The sequence below is a fragment of the Rutilus rutilus genome (assembly GCF_951802725.1).
Source record: "Rutilus rutilus genome assembly, chromosome: 22".
Taxonomy (NCBI): Eukaryota; Metazoa; Chordata; class Actinopteri; order Cypriniformes; family Leuciscidae; genus Rutilus; species Rutilus rutilus.
In genome coordinates this window covers 3,523,940-3,534,871 of record NC_140227.1, presented here as the reverse complement: position 1 = coordinate 3,534,871, position 10,932 = coordinate 3,523,940, and positions in this window count along the sequence as shown.

Below are 10,932 nucleotides of genomic sequence, written 5' to 3'. Positions count from 1 at the left end.
TTTTTTCTCACAATTGCAATATATCAAGTCAGAGCTGTGACTTTTTCTCAGAATTGCGAGATATAAAGTCGCAATTCTGAGAAATAAAGTCGCAATTGCATATTGAATATCTTCTGAAAAATATTATGTGATATTATACTGTATTGCTACAATGTTTTTTTTAATTCAAATTCCAATTTTTCTTTCAGTTCAATAATGGTCTAATTAACATTATACCATTCTAACATTACAAAACCTGTTTTTTGATATTTTGAATGCAAAGCAAAACTCAAATAAGAATAGACAAAACACCAATAATAAACAATTCTGTACTTTATTTAACGATCACCTAAGCATCATCTTGCTGTAAACAGGACAAAGGAAAGAAAAAAGGAAAGAATTGTGTTAGTGACTTTACTTTTCGTCTTCAGTTGCATTAAAAAAAAAACTCCTCATTTATAAGTCGCTTTGGATAAAAGCGTCTGCTAAATGAATAAATGTAAAATGTAAATGCTTAAGGTAAAATAATTTCTGGTAGGCGAATGTTCCTTCTTTTTGCAATAGCTCTGTCAAATTCCTCGACTTCACTAAAATAAAAGATGAATGCCATTGTCAAAAATATTGTGTAATAATAAATAATATTTTTTCTGCAAATGCAAATTACAAGCATACCTAGGGTGATAAGTAGGGCCACGGAGGAAATGGCCGGCAACAACTTCATATCAGTTAAATTAATATTGATTCATTTTAATACTACGTTTTATAATAACTAATTTAAGTAGTCTACATAAATTATATAAAGTAAAATAATTACTCCGGCATTAATTAATTCAACTTAATAGTTTTAGGAAAAAAGGTCCGGTAATTAAAAAAAAAGGTAAAATGGTGAATCTGATTAAATAATTAATGATGACATTCTTTGATATTAACACACTTAATGTATTTAATTGGTCTACTTTAATGTCAACTAATTTTAATCAAATTTTTACAATGGCTTGTAAGTCCAAGGTTAAAGGCTAACGTAAGCTATCAAAATATTTTCTGGGAAAAAAGGCGAAAGAACATACATTAACGGCTCAAATTTTGTTACAAACTACTTTACAAATATTAAATGGACTATTCATATGTTGGTGTATCGATGAGCTGTAGTTTGATTAAAAAAGAAACCGAATGAGGTAGCCTATGATTCGCTAAATAAAATTGACGATACTCACGTTTCGGCTTAAGTTCTTCACATGTTTATCCGATCTAATTTGATAGGAGGCGCTGTCTCGAAAAACGAGGGGTCTGAGAATGCGGGACTCTGGGTGCGGGACTGTAGATGCAGCAGGCTCCGAGTCTGCAGCTTCATACTACTCACCCCATTACCTACACTGGATGTCTGTCTGACGCGACACGACAAATCCCAGACAGTGTAGTGATGCGCCGCGGCCGTTATATTTCAGACGTAGTCCGATACGAGTCCAAACGCTCGTGCTAGTTCTTACAAGGGATAAACAGGTTTGCATTTAAAGGTCCGGTCGCTTCAATGTGTCCAATATAGACAGCCTCTGGCTATTATAGCGTTGTAGACACGCGGTGTAAGGCAAAAATTAGGAAATAAAAAGCACGGTGGAATGGTGCCAGCCAGAGAGGCAGTTACGTCAAATACAGTAGTATACTATACAGCAAATTTAAAAAATACAGTAAGTCTCTGTATGTGGTGTTAGACGTCACAGAAAATTCCCATGATGCAATTGGAATCACAGTTATTTACTGTAAAGAGAAATAGCAGTATAATACTGGGGGATTTAAAGTAAATAACTGTAGAAATTACAGAAAAGTCTAACAGTGTATGTACAGTACCAATCAAAAGTTTGGAAACATTATTATTTTTATTGTTTTTGAAAGAAGTCTCTTATGCTCATCAAGCCTGAAGTAAAAAAAAAAAAAAAAAAAAAACTGTAATATTATAAAATATTACTACAATTTAAAATAATGGTTCTCTTTTTTAATATCCTTTAAAATGTAATTTATTTTTGTGATGCAAAGCTGAATTTTCATCAGCAAGTACTCCAGTCTTTGGTGTCTTATGATCCTTCAGAAATCATTCTAATATGCTGATTTATGATCAATGTTGGAAACAGTTGTGCTGCTTAATTTTTTTTTTTATAACCTGAGATACTTTTTTCAGGATTATTTGATGAATAAAAAGTTAAAAAGAACTGTATTTATTTAGAATATAAATCTTTTGTAACAATATACACTACCGTTCAAAAGTTTGGGAACAATAACTATTTTTTTTTTTAAGAAATTAGTACTTTAATTCAACAAGGATGCGTTAAATTGATAAAAGGTGATGGTAATGATTTATATTGTTAGAAATGTTTTTATTTTGAATAAATGCTGTTAACGTTTTACTCATCAATGAAACCTGAAAAAAGCACAGCACAAAAATTAAACAGCACAACTGTTTCCATCATTGATAATAACTGAGTATCAAATTCATATTAGTAATCATATTAGAATGATTTCTGATGGATCATAAGACACCAAAGACTGGAGTACCTGCTGATGAAAATTCAGCTTTGCATCACAAAAATAAATTACATTTTAAAATATATTAAAAAAGAGAACCATTATTTTAAATTGTAATAATATTTCATAATATTACTGTTTTTTTATTTGTTTTATTTTTTTTAACTGCAGGCTTGATGAGCATAAGAGACTTCTTTCAAAAACATTAAAAATAGTAATGTTTCCAAACTTTTGACTGGTACTGTATGTGTATGTACATGGTACATACACCCTTCACGCTGAGAAAAACCGCAAAGAGGACACTGACACTGACAGACAAGACAGAGCAGGTTACTTTTGATATGAAACAAATCCTCAGCTCTCAGATTCTGTCAATTTTATTATGAAATTCAAACAATAAATACTGTTTTAGCGCTTATAAATGTGATGTGACAGATCACTGTAGCGCCTCAGTTCAAGCGGCACGTGAACCGATCATCTCTTACTCTTTACTAGTTTTAGAAAATAAACACGAATGAGGTATGTTGAAAGATACAGTACAACTTACCGAAATGTATATGCCTCTTACATAATATCGATCAATCAGTATTTTTCAACTGCGGAAAGAGGTCAATAAAACAGCTGGAGAACAATGTCACAAAACGTTACATTTACCTTTTAATGACCATAGCACGTTAATTGGCTAGAAAAATTAGTTATAGAGAGGAGTATTTTGCTAAATATGTGCACCATATTACATATTTATTATATTTTTACTTATTAAAATATTATAACATTATTATAATAAAAAACATTGAGTTATTTTAAACCTTTAATAATAATACCAGCTGGAAGGGCTCTCAGTATTTATGTTTACAATATTAGGTGATATTTTTTTACAGAAAAATTTACATGAGTAGAAATATGCAGTAGCTTGTGTCAAAATGATTTATGACTCCCTTGATTTATGTTTTTATGACATCTGTTTATGACAGAATGTTTGTTTATATGGGGGTTTTATGATTTCCGGAATTTTTATGGTTGTGTGTTTATGATTGTAATCTGCTTGGTGTGAGAGGAACGTTTTTGCAGGAGGGGTGTTTTTATTATGGATAATGTTCACAGAATGATGAAATTATGAATATGAAGAGATCTGTCATGGATTTGTTTTTCAGATGTGTTTTGACTGTAAACTGCTTGGTGTGACAAGGAAGTGAATTTTTTTTTTTTTTTTTTGCAGGGATGTTTTTTTTATTGGTGATGGATAATTTCCACAGATTGGTGAAATGGAAGTGAATGTTTTTGCAGGGATGTTTTTATTATTGGTGGATAATGTTCACAGAATGGTGAAATTATGAACATGAAGAAATCTGTCATGGATGCAGCTTCCATAATGTCTGTGGGGAGAATAAAACCGGGTGAATGAAATTAAGAAATAGCATAGACAAATTAAAAAGCAGATAAAATAACAGATATAAGATGAAATTTATTTAACTATTTCTAAAAGTAAGTTTTAACCTTTTAAACACCACATTATATGAGTTAAGAATACAAATGTCTGTCTGATAGTCTCTCAGGAGTGTATAAATAGCCGATCGTAGAATTTTCTGCGCCGAAGAAATATGTCAGAGTGAATTGTTTTCAGATTACATAGTCACATTGTCAGGGACCAATCAAGCTCGGTCCCATCCACCACTCAACAATCACTCTCTCCAGACTACTGATCACACGCACCTGTTCCCCATCAGCAACCTAATCACAAGCACTACAAAACACTCACCACTACCGCAGTTCCTTGTCAAGCCTCCAACGGGAACAGACCATGATCCATTGTCTCCTGAGTCTCTGATGCATCCAGATTTCCGAGAAGTAACGTATACTTACCTGTGAAGCACTAACCTCTGTATCATTGTTCCGCTGTCTCCAGAAATCCTGCTTGATTCCATGTTACCTGTGATCCTGCATCCTCCCGAGCTTCCGATGTTTCCTCCGAGCTTGTTTGCTAGCGACTGCATCAGAAAGAGAAAAGACAAGTATTAATGAACTGTGACTGCTTGACATTAACTAACCTGAAGAGAACATGCTCACCTGTTGTCTGCCCCGCACCGAGTGATCTTCACCGAATCTGCACCTGAACTCACTGAATACTCACCTTGCACTCTTGTTTACTTGAATAAAGCTGTGTTTGGATTCACTTACCTCTGTCTCCGTGCCTGTATCCTGACAGAAGGCTTGACCAACACCGCTATGGATCCTGCACAGCCCGAAGACGACGCTTCCGCAAATCCCGCTCCTACACTGGTCTACATTGCAAATTCCGCCACCCGACCAGCGGCCTTCTCAGGCCGGGCGGAGGACTGCAACGGATTTTTGCTGCAATGTTCACTCGCCCTTGAAATGCCCTCGAAAATCTCCTTCATCATCCAACAGTTATCTGGATCAGCGCTAAGGTGGGCTGAAACACTGTGGCTTCAAGAGACGGCGGTTACATCTTCATTGCCGAACTTTTTAAATCATTTCAAAGAGGTGTTTTACGGTTGCGTCAAGGTAAAAGATCTGTTTCTGATTATTCCTTGGAATTCCGAACTCTAGCATCAGCAAGTGGGTGGAACAAAAAAGCTCTTCTTGCAGTTTTCCGAAGAGGTTTAAATCCCAAGCTTCGTCTTCAACTCGCCATTTATGACGATACTCTAGGACTTGAGAAATTTATGCAGCAAGCTCTCCGAGTGCATCAAAGATCCCAGAATTGTTATCTAGATGTTAAACCATCAGCCTTTGTACCTCCTCAGAAACCACCTGAATTCGACTCAGAACTAACGTCAGAGAAAATGCAAGTAGAAACCCATCGACTTTCTCAAGCGGAACGCAACCGCCGCAGAGAATTAAGACTGTGTCTATATTGTGGAACTGAGGGTCACTTCCTACGTATGTGCCCATTACGTCCTCCTCGTCTACTTGTGAGTTCAGTTCTTAACCAACCAGTGGTATCAACTCCGTTAACTATCTCAGTAACCCTGAAGTCTCAAAATTTCCACGTTTCAGTCTCGGCCATCGTTGACTCCGGGTCGGCAGCCAATTTCATATCAGGAGGTCTCTGTAGTAGAAGACTCAAACTCCCGAGATCCAACACATCCAAGCCTTACTCCATCCATGCAGTAACTGGTGAAGTTATCAACAAGGGGTACGTAACATCTCAAATAACACCCATTACATTATGTGTTGAAAGTATTCATCAAGAACTGTTTGAACCTTTCATTCTCGAGAATAGCAAAGCTGATATGATCCTTGGACGTCCATGGCTCATCCTCCATCAACCTACCATTGATTGGAGGACTGGCAAGATCTTGAACTGGGGTTGTAGCTGTTCGTCAACTAAAGCAGTACTCCCTGTCTCGTCATCTGTAAAAACACCAGAACCTGTGTCAGTGAGTCAACGTCCATAGAAAGCCCCACTGAAAACCTGTCAGTGACCATTCCTCCATGCTACTATCAATATATTGTATTCAATCCTGTTGCTGCTTCCAAGCTACCACCACATCGACCATGGGACTGTGCCATAGACTTGGTTCCAGGGGAGTCCATTCCCAAGGGTTGAATTTACTCCTTGTCCATTCCTGAACAAACAGCCATGCAGAAGTACGTCAAAGAGGCCCTCCAACAAGGATATATCAGACCTTCCACCTCACCTGCTGCCGCCAGCTTCTTTTTTGTCTCCAAGAAAGATGGAGGTTTAAGACCATGTATTGATTATCGAGCACTCAACAAGATCACTGTAAAATTCAGTTATCCACTCCCTCTGGTTCCATCAGCCCTTGAACAACTCCGAGAAGCCAAAATATTTACCAAGCTAGACTTGATAAGCGCATACAACCTGATCAGAATCCGAGATGGGGATGAGTGGAAGACCGCATTCATCACCCCCGCAGGTCACTACGAATATCTCGTGATGCCATATGGTCTGGTAAACGCTCCTTCCGTGTTCCAAAGTTTCATGGATGAGGTACTACAAGACTTCCTGAATCGCTTTGTGTTAGTCTATATTGACGACATTCTGATCTTCTCAAATGACCCAGCAGAACATCAACGTCATGTCTCTCTTGTACTCCAACGACTCAGAGAATTCTCCCTGTTCTTGAAGGCTGAAAAATGCACGTTCCATCAAACCACAGTCGAGTTCCTTGGATACCGTCTCAACGAACAAGGAGTTGAGATGGATGACCGAAAGACCCAAGCCATCACCTCCTGGCCCACTCCCCAGTCGGTAAAATAACTACAAAGATTCCTAGGCTTCTCAAACTTTTACCGAAAGTTCATCAACAATTATAGCATGCTTACAGCTCCGCTAACTTCTCTTCTCAAGGGAAAACCCAAGACCTTACTTAGGAACTCTGACGCCGAACACGCCTTTCTATCTCTCAAGACTGCATTCACCACAGCACCCTTGCTTCGTCACCCGGATCCTGAGAGAGTATTCCTAGTCGAGGTTGATGCTTCAACTACTGGGGTAGGAGCAATCCTGTCACAATACACAGAAACTTCTTCCAAACCCCTGCCATGTGCGTTCTTTTCACGCAAGTTATCCACTGCTGAGATTAACTATGACAAAGGTAACCGAGAACTCCTGGCCGTTAAGCTCGCCCTGGTAGAATGGAGGCACTGGCTTGAGGGGGCTAAGCATCCGTTCATCGTTCTCACAGACCATAAAAACCTCCAATATTTGAAAGAAGCCAAGAGACTCAACCCCCGTCAAGCTAGATGGGCTCTGTTCTTCACTCGTTTCCATTTCCAGATATCTTACCAGCTAGGCTCAAAGAACATCAGAGCAGATGCTTTGTCACGTCTCCATGCCCCTGAAACACCCCAGGAAGAACCTGAACCCATTCTACCAGCAAAACTATTTGTTAATCCCATCCAGTGGGACCTCGACGAACAACTCCTCGAACTGTCACAGCGCTTCCCGGGTCCTCCAGAGTGTTCCGCTGGTAAGATCTATGTCCCAGAAGATTTCCGTACCTCTCTAGTCTCCTCTGCCCATTCGTCCGTTGGGACAGGTCATCCAGGAGTCGCGAAGACTTATTCCAGTCTCCAACACAAGTATTGGTGGCCAAACATGCAATCCGACATCACAAGATTTATTCAAGGATGCACTCCCAATTATCAACCTGGACAACTGGTATGGCTGTCAACCCGAGATATCCGCTTACAACAACCCTGTCGAAAGCTTAGCCCTAAATTCATCGGTCCATTCCCAATTGAGAAACAAGTCAACCCAGTCACTTACCAACTTCGCCTTCCAGCTCAGTACCGCATCCACCCCACATTCCATGTCTCTCTCCTGAAACCACATCACTTACCTGTACCTGTTCCTTCTGCAGATCCGGTCCCTGACGAGAACCCCCCGATACCGCCCATTGAAGCCGAGCCCATCTACACGGTAAAGGAGATATTGGACTCCCGACGTCGGGGTGGTCGACTCGAATATTTGGTGGATTGGGAAGGTTACGGACCGGAAGAAAGATGTTGGGTACCTCGTAATGATATCCTTGATCCCAATTTGCTCTCTGAGTTTCATGATCAGCATCCTGGAAAGCCTGCACCACGACCTCGAGGAAGACCTCCACGGGTCCCCCCACGCTGGCGCGGACCTTGGAGGGGGGGGTAATGTCAGGGACCAATCAAGCTCGGTCCCATCCCATGATCCATTGTCTCCTGAGTCTCTGATGCATCCAGATTTCCGAGAAGTAACGTATACTTACCTGTGAAGCACTAACCTCTGTATCATTGTTCCGCTGTCTCCAGAAATCCTGCTTGATTCCATGTTACCTTTGATCCTGCATCCTCCCGAGCTTCCGATGTTTCCTTCGAGCTTGTTTGCTAGCGACTGCATCTGAAAGAGAAAAGACAAATATTAATGAACTGGGACTGCTTGACATTAACTAACCTGAAGAGAACATGCTCACCTGTTGTCTGCCCCGCACCGAGTGATCTTCACCGAATCTGCACCTGAACTCACTGAATACTCACCTTGCACTCTTGTTTACTTGAATAAGGCTGTGTTTGGATTCACTTACCTCTGTCTCCGTCCCTGTATCCTGACACACATCCATAAATAAAACAATTTAGATTATATGAAATAAGATGTTAAATGATCAAGTATAAGTATTTAAATAGTGAATAATAGTTCATATTATTTGAAATGTTAAATTATCAAGTATGAGTATTTTAATCTAATACACAACAAAACACTGACTTACATTGATAAAACAAAATAGTTTGTGTTGTTTGAAATAAGACATTGAATTATCAAGTATTTTAAGGTTTAAACATGTGTTGAAGTGAACTTACCATCGGTGAAATTAGGAGGTCTTTTTGAAACTACATAAGTTTCATGTAGTCATTTTCTTGCATACACATGGCATGTTCACATCAGTGGTTAGTACCTTATTCAGTCCACTAGGGATGCATAGTCCGGGCAATAGCTACTGATAGCCAGTCTAAGACAGGCCTCCAAATGATTGTCGGTCAGGGTGGAGCGGTATTTGGATTTGATCAATTTCATGTGTGGAAAGGTTGATTCGCACACGTAAGTAGACCCAAACACTGCAGTCAGTGATGTTGCACATTTTCTCATGTTGGGATACTTTTCTTCTGTGAGTAAACTCCAGAATTGTTCATGGGCCCTAGACTTCAAGTTAATATCCGCTTGCAGTGTCAAGATCTCATCCTCAACTTCAGCAGAACTGAGCTGAAACATTGTTGCGATTTTGGAAGCGAGGACATCGACCTCAGCATTCTCCCAAAAAGGGAAGCATATAAACGTGGCAACTGGCTCGAGTAGAGCGAAGTCTTGAAATCTCCTGTCAAAGTCTGACAGGACGGTGTCGATCTGTTCTGCATAACATGCACTGTCAATCTCCGTTAAGTCCTACCCTTGATTATTTAGCTCAGATGCAAGGTTTCTAAAGTTCCCCAGATCATGGCGTTGGATCTTTGAAAAAAGCAGTATAAGTTTTCCCTTGAAGGCGTTCACTGAGCTTATCATATTGATCACGGTTTTCTCTTTGCCCTGTAATTCCACGTTCAGCTCATTGAGCAAGTTCGCCAGATCAGTTAAAAACGCCAAATCAAGCAGCCAACGATCATCATTAAGTTGTGTGTATTCCGCATGTTTTTTGTCATGTAGGAACTGCTTTACCTCGGGAAGGAGATCGCGGAATCGTTGCAGGAATTTCCCCCTACTCAACCACCTTACGTCCGTGTGAAGCAGTAGGTCTGAGTGGTCGCTGCCAGCCTCCTCAAGATGCAAGCGGAACAGTCGTCTTTGAAGAGATCTAGCACGGATAGAGCAGGCTACTTAGTTTGCTACGTCCATGATCTCTTTCATGTTCAACATTTTCGCACACAACGCTTGTTGGTGTATGATACAATGATAACTTAAAAAGTCAGGAAACGCTTCATCCTCTCGGCATTTGGCAACAAATCCATTAGAGCGGCCGATCATGGAAGGCGCACCGTCGGTGGTGATTGACACCAATTTGCACACTGGAATCTTATTCTTGTCTATAAAGTTTTTGAATATCTCAAAGGTGTCATCCCCTCGTGTGTGTGCGTTAATATGCAGAACTGCTAAAAGGTCCTCTTTTGCAGTCATGTCGTGGAAGACCATTCGAATAAAAATGCACAATTGGGCTTTGTCTGTGATGTCCGTAGACTCGTCCATCTGTAGCGAGAAGCACTCGCAACAGTCAGTGTCCTTAGCAAGCTGCTGCACTAAGTTGTCGCCCATCATTTCGCATCGCCTGGTCACTGTATTTCTTGTCAACTGAACAGCTTTGACTGCAGACATTATTTCTGTTTTGTTCGTAAAGTCTTTAAACAAAGAATCCGCTGCCTCAATGAAGGCTTCCTTCACCATAACTCCATCCTGGAAAGACTTTTTGTGCCTAACGATCGTCCGACTCACCCGGAACGATGCCTCTGTTGCGGCCTTCGCTTTCGCTGTTGGCCGAGTGAAAAGAGACTGCTGTCCAAGAAGCTGAGACTTCAACTCCCTCACCTTTCTCTTTCTCAATTCACTGCTTGGAGGAAAGTCTGTATCAAAGGTTCGACAGATCAGACAGACACACTTTGAGTATGACATCGTGAATAAGAAGTCATCTTCCCATTCCTGATGGAAATGGTAAGTCTTTGCTTTTTTGATTTCTTTCACGCCCTCATTCATTGTGGTATAATTTTTGTTTGTCTATACAGATAATAAACGAGCAATAGCGAAAACGAAAAGCAACGGTAAAACGAAAGCAATGCCGCTTTTCTGTAGTGTCAACTGTCGAGATCAGCTCTACTCTAGAATCTTTGGTAGATACGTTTATGGTTGTTATGGTAACGTAACGTAGTGTAAAAAACTTTTTAGCAACCAGCAGATTGGCCTGTCTACACGTCAATCAGCGGGCACATGGT